Source organism: Fukomys damarensis, unplaced genomic scaffold (assembly GCF_012274545.1).
Source record: "Fukomys damarensis isolate Sample0158 unplaced genomic scaffold, DMR_v1.0_HiC HiC_scaffold_30, whole genome shotgun sequence".
NCBI lineage: Eukaryota > Metazoa > Chordata > Mammalia > Rodentia > Bathyergidae > Fukomys > Fukomys damarensis.
In genome coordinates this window covers 23,459,849-23,468,779 of record NW_022900942.1, presented here as the reverse complement: position 1 = coordinate 23,468,779, position 8,931 = coordinate 23,459,849, and the positions used below count along the sequence as shown (strand labels likewise).

At 40.9% G+C, this 8,931-nt stretch overlaps 1 protein-coding gene across 1 annotated transcript in view; it reads left to right on the top strand.

Annotated features, from left to right (window-relative positions):
• Positions 1 to 8,931, top strand: part of Tnfrsf11a (TNF receptor superfamily member 11a) — a 78,204-nt gene that overhangs the window by 37,007 nt on the left and 32,266 nt on the right. The window lies entirely within an intron of this gene.

The following is an 8,931-nucleotide window of genomic DNA, read 5'->3' as shown; positions in this document are numbered from 1 at the left end:
GGCCTCTGCGCCGGCCGGACGACAGGGCACCGCGGGGCACCGGCTCCTCCCGACTTTGGCCGAGATCATACAGGTGTGCAAAGTTACCTGACGTCCTCCACCCACCTTCAGAGAACCAGCGACTTTTGAAAAAGTGAAGATGCATTGTGACTACTCACTGTTAGCACTGCCTCTTAACCTCTCACACAGGTACAAACTGCTGGCCTTCCGGGCGGTCCACCTTTTACTACCGTTTGTGGCTTTCTCCCGCTGCCCTAGCTCATGATCACTTCATCAGTAATTGCCTCTTTTTGACATCTTTGGTTATGACTGTCTTGTTCTGTTCAGGTCTGTAGTTTCTTCCCTATGTTTATTATTTCACTTTCTTTCATAACATTTTTTTTTGATACTTTTTTCCTGCACTTTTTAAAAAACTATTTAAGGCGTTATTCAAAAGACTTCTTCAAGGTGATATGTATATTTCTTATCACAGTGTTCTGCTGATAGTTTTCCAAGTGTATGTCTAAGAACTTTTGAGGAAAGGCTAGACTTGTAAAGCCTGGAATGAGGTGCAGGGTACACATAGAGGGACTTTTATTTTCTAACAAATATTCCGTGTCCTCTTTTTTCTAAAAGGAAGAAAATAAAATCTTGTTTTCCCCCATGAATGTTTTTAAGTTTGTATATCTCCTAGAGCAGAACTAGGTTCAATACATGCCCTTGTCCTACCTAGTTTATTTATCCTCACTGTCAGAGGCAACAGATACTTGGCAGCTAGCTATCTTTTTAAAAGGCATGTAGGGCCCAGCATTTAGCTCAGTGGCACCTCTGCCTGCCTCACAAGTGCAAGGTCCAGAGTTCAATCTCCCGTACCAAAAAAAAAAAAAAAAAAAAGCATCTAGAGCTCTAAAAATTCCTACAGTTGGCATTCTTAATCTTGTTGTCTCTCTGGAGAAGATGAACAAAAATAATAGGACACTGGGTCTGCCTGCCCACAAAGTGAACAGAAGGTGCTGGCAAAGTTCAAGAAGGAATAAAGTTGACATAGATTTGTATTTTATCTTTCTAGAGATGAATGCCATAAATATGTTTAAGCACTAGGCCCTCCTTTCTTCTTAAATAATTGTGCATCTGTAACTTAGCCTGGAAGAAAATATCCCTGTATTTAAATTCCAAACCAAATCTTCATGTTGTGAATAGAAAAGAGCTTATTATCCTACAGGTGCGTTTCTCTTGGCATTGGTTCTCCTGCAAGGAAAGAGAATGTTAAGTCAGTCTGGAAAGAAGTCATCTGGGTGGATTTACGTGCTGTGGCCAGTGAGCACTGGTTTTCCTCAATAGTGGAGAAATGATAAAACATCTAAGCAATTTAAAAGTAATTTTGTACATCTAATAGGTGGTAAAAGTGTTAATAGTGGTCACTATGCAGACTTTAATGGCCATAAATGTCCATATAAAGAGAATGGCTGTGCATTGTTGAGTCTTTCTCCTGGTTTCAATTCTCCTGAAAATGCTGGGTGGTAGCAGTTGATTGTGACTTTTCATGCAGAAGCAGTGGACAGCTCTATAATTTATGGGATCTTCACTCTGCAGATGTAAAGAACTGCAGGAAATAATTGCAGTGCCAGAATCAAATGTTGGTGGGGATTTACCGTCTTTTCTGCCCTTTTAGTTAACATCCATCCAGAGTGAGATATAACAAAAATGGGGAAAAATTTATACCTTTTGATTCATAACATATTAAACAGATCTCTACTAATGCTGTATCATTCCGAAGGCAACTAAATGATAGGAAGTGGATAGCAAATAAAGGTCTGTGTCTGTATGGAAATGTAGCTGACAAATGTAAACAGAATGAAATGAAAGCAATAATAAAAAATTATTTGGGGACATGATAAAGAGATTTTTAAACTTACATTTAACCATAAAAGATTTTTCATGGCTTGCTAAAACAGGATTCATTATAGCCTCGTGATCCAACTTATACCTGATCTGTATGGTATGCTGAGGTGTCACCTGTTGGTTTTATTTTTGTCTTTTTGACAAACAGACTGGTAAGAAAAAACCTTGTATCTGCTATTAATCTCATAAGAAAACTAAGTACATTCTGGCTACCTAGTAAAAAAGATGAAAGGGAACTACCTGTAGAGGATAATGTTTCCTACCCACATTTACTTGCCTACTGGAAGGCAGAATTAATTTCCTTTTCTACCTGCAAATGTAAAACGTCATGATGTGTGGAAACTTCATAGGGCAGGGGAAAGGATTCTTACTGTGTAACAAAATATTTCAGTACTCAGTGGCTTAAAACAGCTGCCACTTATTTCGCTTAAATTTCTATGGGTTGGATTAGCTGGAGTGGTTTTTCAGGCCTAGATCCAGCAAAGCTGGACTCCCTCACCCAGTTGCGGTGAGCAGGCTGGTTGGTGGGGGTGGGCTGGGCTAGCCTGAGCTTTCTCCCCATGGTCCCCTGTCCTTCCACCCACTAAGGGCCCTGGGAGAGCAGGCATAACCTTGCCAAGATTCTTGAGATACAGGCACTGATTGGCACACTTTCCTTCTGCCATTTCTATGGCCAAAGCAAGTCACAAGACCATGTAGATTCAAGAGATAGGGAAATACACCCCATAGGAAGAGCTGCAGGGTAGCATAACAGGGAAGGGGGTACAAGGGGGGAACAAGGACCCTTTTGTCATGTATCTACCACAAGAACATTGTTTGGAACAAAATGGTGCAGAGAAGGGTCCATCTGGAAACAAACAGGCATATTTCCCAGCCCCTGATAAATTAAGCGTTCCCTTTTCTGTGATTGAATTCCTTCAGTGGGAGAGACATCCACATTCATGTTTAAGAATTAAAATCTCTTCCAGAGTAAATGGAGATGATTTAGGAAATGGGTCTATGATACCACTGCTGTACTCTATTGCACAGAAAACTGAAACATGGCTATTTATAAAACCGAGAAAACTAATGAGATGCTTTGGGTAGAGGAGCCAGTTAATAAGGAGGTAAAAGACCTAATGTTAACTAACCTTCTGCTTCAACAAATGCTTTTTATGTACTGAGCAAAAGGGTAACATGAGCCAACCAATGGTGGACATATGGTGTAGTATAGACATACTTAATTTTAGTGGTCTTAACAGCATATGATTCTCTTAGTCCTGCTTTGGGACACTGTGTGGTGCTCTGGGTGCAAGTTGCACAGCCTGTTTGGGAGAGGGAATAAAGCTTCCAAGGCCCTGCATGCTCCATTGGTGAGTCATCATTTTCATTTAGTGTACTTCTAATGTCTGGGCCCTGGAGCACCAGGTGAAGTGTGCTGGAACTAGGAAGGACAGGACGATGCTCTGCTGCAGCCTCCAGGAAAGGCTGGTGGGAAAGGGTGTGTGTGGACTTCCTGACCCCCGCGGTAGCGCCTGTGAACCAGTTACCTTGCAACTACTAAAGCCTTGCCAGAGAAGAGATGGGGGCTGAAATTGGGGCAAGGGTTGGGTGGAGCAGCCGGAAACCTGTGCAAGTGAAGTCGAGGTAAACCTAGGCCCATAGGTTCGGGGTAGCCTTGGCCACTGAAAACCCTGGATGACACAGCCTAAGCAGCTCCAATAAGGAGCTTCCGCTCTTGGCCAAACAGCCCAGGTGACCAGGGTTTGAACAAGAACAGAGATACCTACTTGACCTCTGACTGTGCCTCTTGAGCCCCTCCACCATAGTTTCTCATGGTTTTCTTGAGTCTTATTTTCTTTTTTCCTCCCTACTTGCTTCACATTTATGAGGCTGAAACTCATGCTTGGTTAACTCTCGCACCCCCCCCTTGATTGCCTTTAGTAAACTAACATACAGGAGTGCTTCCAAATTTTATTAAAGAATAGTAAGATTTTTAACTTTAAAAGATTAAATTGTGAATTATAAGTCTTATCTGTAACTTCATTCTAGCTGAGAAGCTGGTGAATTTACCTCTTCCCCTATGTAGCAGAGAGCAGAAGATTTGTAATCAGCCCTGGATCACAATTCAGCCCTGCCACTATGGATTTACCTTGACAGCCACCGCACTTGCTAGCCTTGTTTTCCACTTGTGTCAAGTGGGGATAACAATCTTAATTTAGAGGGCTATAAGAAGAGCATAGGATAAGGTCCAGCCACACCACTCAAGAGTTCCTAAAGACACGAGCAGGAGAGATCCAACTGTTACACGCCACTTTCCCTCTGTCCTGTTCCCTCCTGGATGCACAAGCCACCTCATTCATCATGCTTCCTTCCTGAGTCAGACCCCACCTGTAACCCAGCTCAGCCACCCACCACAGAAGCTTCCAACTCTCTGAAAGTAGGTTGGAGGGAAACAGCTTTTCCACAGCCAATTGGTAAGACTGTGATAGCTGACCCAAAAGCTGTCATCTTCTACTGACATGGCCCAGAGGGTAGTGACTGATACAATTTAACTTCGCATTGTCCTGTCCTCAGACAATTAAAGTGGGAACTACAGGGTCTTTCTCTTGTAGCCTAAGAATCTCAGAATGGTGAAGAATTCCCAGGTGTGGGTTGAAAGGCTGTGTGTATCTCCCCCTACCCCTACTGGATATTCTTGGTACCACTTTCAGTTTAGGAAGAAAAATAAATAGACAACCAGTTCAGCAGGGATGACATTAGCACCCCTGCAGGAGGAGACTGGAGTTCAACAGAAGCTTCACTGTACCCCAGTGAAGATTCTTGGTTGCTCAGGAAGCAAAGCCTGCACAAACTTGAAAGTTATGAGAAAAATTCATGAGCCTTTCAGAGATTACTTTCATGAGCAAAGGCAGTAACATATCTGACTCTAAAAAGAAAAAGCAAGTTTATTTTTACTGGCTTTTAATGGCCTCTATTTAAACTTGAAAAGGCCATGAAGATGCATATTTAAAGCTCTTAAAGGAGCTTTCAGTAGAAGGGAAAGGAATAACTATGAGAAAACGAAAAAACTGAAACAAAATCTTCGTAAATAGGGAGGGGTGAAGGGGTTGAAGGGAGGGCAGGGGAATGAGGAAAAAAATAAGAACCAAGATATGTCATGCAAAGGTACAAATTCCCAATGATGAATGTCATCATATTTTGTGTACCTAAAATGTACCAATAAACTTAATGGAAAAAAAAAAGAAGAGCTTTCACTAAATGTTTACTATATCCATGGTAAAATAAATAATTTTTCATATTATGTCTATTGAGTTTGTTATATAAAGTCAAATTCATTTTTATTAGGTACACAATTTTAGGATTTCTGATAAAAATTTGTCATTGTGTAGCCGCCACCACCACCACAGTCAAAAAATATTGTCATCACACTAAAATTCCTGTTTTCTTTTGTAGTCAGAATCCTCCTTTGTGGGCTCCTTTGCCACTAATAATTACTATCTGTTCTCTGTCCCTATCCTTTTGTTTCTTCCATAGTATCATTCAAATGGAATTATACAAGAGGTAACCTTTAGAGTCTGGCATCTTTCAGCATAGTGTTGCTGAGATCCATCCAAAATATTGGGTACATCAATAGTTAGTTCCTTTTTATTATTGAGTAATACTCCATTATATGGATATACCATAGCTTATCTAGTCACCAATATTCAAGTTCTTTCCAGTTTGTGGCAATTACAAATATTGCCACTGTAAAGACATGTGGATGTGTATTTTTATTTCTCTTTGGTAAATATCTAAGAGTGGGGTTTATTGATGTTTTCTGATTTCATTATTTCATATATTAATGATAATATTATAATGAGGTTGTAGATGAGGAAAAAATAAAAACAAGGCCCAATACCACAATGTCTGGAAAAGGAGAGAGCAAGTGGCCTTGAACAGATCTTATCGTCTTGGGAAAGGTTGCTTAGTCGTGCAAATATGAGGCCAGTTGCCTCTGTGGGCTTGGGCTGTAACAGGAGCTCTTTTGCTCTGACAGAAATGGCCCACAGCTGCCCGTTGTTTATAGAGCCAGTCCCAGAGACCAGAAGGGAAACCTGCTGGCAAGCCCAGGAGCCCCAGGGGGCAACATTTGGAAGGTCTCTGGTCGAGGGCCCTTCTAAGTGAGGTTGCCCTGCCAAGAAAGGATATCAAGGGTTTCACAGGGCCAGCTGGACTGGCGGCCTGATGTGAGGATTGGTGATGCAGAGTCAGGTGTACCTGCTTCTGACTCAGTTCTGTGGATGATGGTGGAGCAGGTGGCAGAAATTTGTCTGATTTTAACCCTGGAGCTAGAGCCTTCCTTCAGCAATAGACAACTGTCTGCATGCATGGGCCAGTGCTTAAAAGAGTCCAGAGGCCACTACAGGAAGGAGATCGGGCACAACCAGAATCTTGAGCCTTTTTTTTTCCCCTCTCTGAGGTATTGGAAGGTAAATATGTCTCTTTTGGACTAAGACCTTAGAGATATTGGATGACTGGAGTGGGAGCCTTAAAATGTGAGTAAATTGATGGGAGGGGAGCCTCCAATAATTGCTAGGAAAAATAAAAAGGTGAGATTGTACTTTACTTGCAATTAGTGAAGCAGACCGTGATAGAGATGGACAGAAGATGCAAGAAGAGGAATCAGAACATCATGGGTTTGCCTACAGCCACCCCTCCAAAGAGTACATGCTATTAAACATATAAAGTTCGAATCTAATCATATTACCTCTCCTTAAAACTCTATGGTTTCCAATTGCTCTTAGAATATAGACCAAATTTTCAAATGGTCTTCTTGAACCTCTGCCCCATCTCCCTCCACTATCTTCCCCTCCAACTTCATTGCTGTCTGGCCCCCAGGGACTTCACATATGCTGCCTTCTTAGCAGCATTATTCACCAGTTCTTCCTCAGGTTAAATTCAAATTATACCTCAATTCAAATTATTCCTCAGGGCAGCCTTTCTTAGCTGCCTTCTCTCCTACAGACCAGATCAAGTCCCCCTATTTGAGGCACTTGGAGATGCTGGAATTTCCTTTCAGAGGATGCATTCCAGGTTAATACACTCAATTTATTTTAGAATTTGCTAAGAGCTGTCTCACCACCACCATTCCCACCCACATCATGGTATCTAGCAGTTAACATAATGCCTGACATATGTAGATGCTAAATCAATATGTGTTGAATGAAGGGATGCAGGTGATAGTCCTTGGAGCTTCGGGAGCACTGCTAAACCTCACTGATCATCATCCTCAATATGTAGGTTTCTTGCTGGGTTTTCATACCCTGAAAAATTCTGCAGAAGGCCTCTACATGCAGGGGAGAGAATTAAAACCTGAATGATCAAGTAAGCTAAGGGAAGCAAAACTGAAGAGATTTCCTACCAGTAAGTGAGCTGAAGGCAATAACTTGTGAAGAAGCAATGGGACAGTATAGATATTTAGAAATTCTTTCAAGAAAAGCAAAACCAGCAGTTGACAGAACTGATGGACATACCCTACCTCTCATCTCACAGGTGAGTTCCCATACCAGGCCATTTTAGATCAGAAGGACTAAGACTGATTGTTCTAGAAATACAGTTTATGGAAACAGTATCTGTAACAACAGATGTCCAGAAGTGACAAAAAAGAAAAGAAAATGAGATGCCTTAGTGGATTGCATTCTAGTATTTTGTTATTTTTTGTCTAGTCAATCTATCTATTCGTGATAATGGGGTATAGGAGTTCCCCACTACTATTGGCACTTATTTGCTTTTTCATGTCCCTTAGTATTTGTTTTATATAGTTGGGTGCACTAGTATTTGGTGCATATATATTTATGTTTGTCATAAATTCCTCTTGGATTTTTCCCTGTACAAGGATGTAGTGTTCTTCTTTGTCCCTCTTAGTCAATGTTGGTTTGAAGTCCATTTGATGTGCAAATATTTGATGTCCTACTTTTTTTTCAGGCTCCTATCACAGGGAGTATTATTGTCAACCCTTTAGCTTTCAGTCTGTGAGTTTCTTTTTGAATTAAGTGTGTTTCTTGTATGCAGCATATTGTTGGATCTTGCTTCTTGACCCATTCTGCCAATGTTTCTTTTTTCTTTTTTCTTTTTTTGGGGGGTGTACTGGGGATCCAACTTGGGTCCTTGTGCTTGCAAGGCAGGTGGTAATCTGTTTCTTTTGATTGGTGAATTGAGACCATTAACATTGATGGTTATAACTGATATGTATTGACTTATCCTTGCCATGACTTTTCCTTCTTTTGGATTCATTCTTCTGAGCTTCCTGGGGTTGTTATCCTCATTGTGTTTTCCTAGGATAGTGTTTAAATATTTTTGGAGTGCTGGGTTGGTATTCATGAAGTTCCTCAGGTGCTCTTTGTCATGAAGGTATCTTATTTCCCGATCAATTTTGAAAGATCATTTTGGAGGGTACATCAGTCTGGGTTTGAGGCTGTTTTCCTGGGTTTGAAATACTTCACTTCAGGCTGTCCTTTCCTTGAGGGTTTGTGTTGAGCAGTCCACTGTGATTCTGATGGGCTTTCCTTTATATGTGATTTCTTTTCTCCAAGTGATCTTAGAAATTTGTTCTTCTGCCAGGTTTCTGGAATCTTAACTATTATATGCCTAGGTGTAGATTTTTTTTTTTATCATGGCTAGTTGGAGTCCTATGTGCCTCACTAATCTGTATGTCAAGTTCTTTTCCCCTGCTTGGGAGGTTTTCTGCCATTCTGCCAACAGGTTTTTTAAAATGTTGTCTGAACTCTCTCTTGTTTCTTCGATGACTCTGATCAGTGTTATGTTATTCTTTGTATTGTCTAGCAGCTGTTGGATTGATTTCTCATGGTCCCTTACTATTTTAAATAAATTTTTATATTCCTGGTCACTAATTACAATCCTATCTTCAATATCTGAGATTCTGCCCTCACATTGGCTCATTCTGCTGTGTAAACTTTCAGTGGAATTTTTAATCTCCTGGATATCTGTTTGCCTCTGTTTTATGGATTCCATTTGTTTCCTATGCTGGGATTTCATCATTTTCCTTGGCTCCTCCATTTTTTTTTTTTT